Here is a 1,239-nt window from a genome sequence, read left to right on the forward strand (position 1 = left end):
GTCACTCTAGACCCTACTGATTTGCTCTGATAATTATTTAGGTAGCTAACTAACCCCTTTTTTCCAGTTGTTGGAATGTTGACTTGATTACAAGCTGACAAACTTGTTAATGGCAAGCTTCTTTTGAGCCGAGGTGCTTATCTGTTATTGGGAGAAGTAAAGTAATGGAAGGAGGAGGGGTGCAACTGCAGGATATTTTCATTCATAGGTTAAAACACTTTTGGGAAGAAAATAGATGAAATTATGGTATTTGCCTGTGCCACACACTGGGTAGAGTGGATGCCTGGCTGAACAGGATAGGTTGGCATATGAAGGGAGAAAGTGCCTCTTTACCTCTGCTGCCTCCTTCAGAGTCTGTTCCACACCAATGCACAATTGAAACAGCAAAAAGCTGAAGATGAAAGTGAAATGATTTAAAAGACCCACATCAGCACTGAGGGAGAGGCTTACTGGTGAGATGTCATCTGCTCAATTTCCCTCCTACAAACTTTTTCATTATCAGAACAGTACAAGTAATTGTAGAACTATAAGCTTGTATCAACCCCTCCTTTTCAATGCTGTATCTTAGCTATATGGGAGTGCTCCAATGCTAATTCAACCCTTGTGTAACTGAGTCAGTGGAGTTACACAAATGAATGAATTGGACCTGTTGTACAGTGAACCAAAACCTAGACTTCATTCTGCGCTTCTTGCACCATGAAGATAAGCAGACATCAGTATATCTCCAAAAGGTTATTTATTTTTAAATATTGTGTTCACCCCAGAAGAGCAGCTAGATGATGCATAATCTCCCACATGAACATCTGAAATGCTGGGGAAGGGGGAACATTTGACTCTGACATTTGTTTTACAGTTAGACACCAGGATTAATTCTTTATCTCAGGGGCTGCCTTCTTTCCATTTAAAGGAGGTACACTATAATTGTATTTAAAAACACAACTTTTTCTGAAAACCTCACAGATTCAGCAGTGGGGGTTAGGAGCCCAGGTAGCTTCTGTATTTGCCCCTTTCAGAACTTAGCGCTACAGAGAAGACCAAAAACTTTTCCCCTAATTTCCCCTAATTTTTCCTCACGTGAAGTTCATGTAGCTGTGAGAAGCTGGCATGCCTCTGTGTCAGCAGCACGGCTAATGTATCTGTCAGACCACACGACTAATTGGCAGATTTACAAGCTTTTCCCATTAGCTATCAGAGTCCTTAGGCTGTCAAATGTCAATAAAAACGCACTTTGCCACATAG

This window comes from Caretta caretta, chromosome 8 (genome assembly GCF_965140235.1).
Source record: "Caretta caretta isolate rCarCar2 chromosome 8, rCarCar1.hap1, whole genome shotgun sequence".
NCBI lineage: Eukaryota > Metazoa > Chordata > Testudines > Cheloniidae > Caretta > Caretta caretta.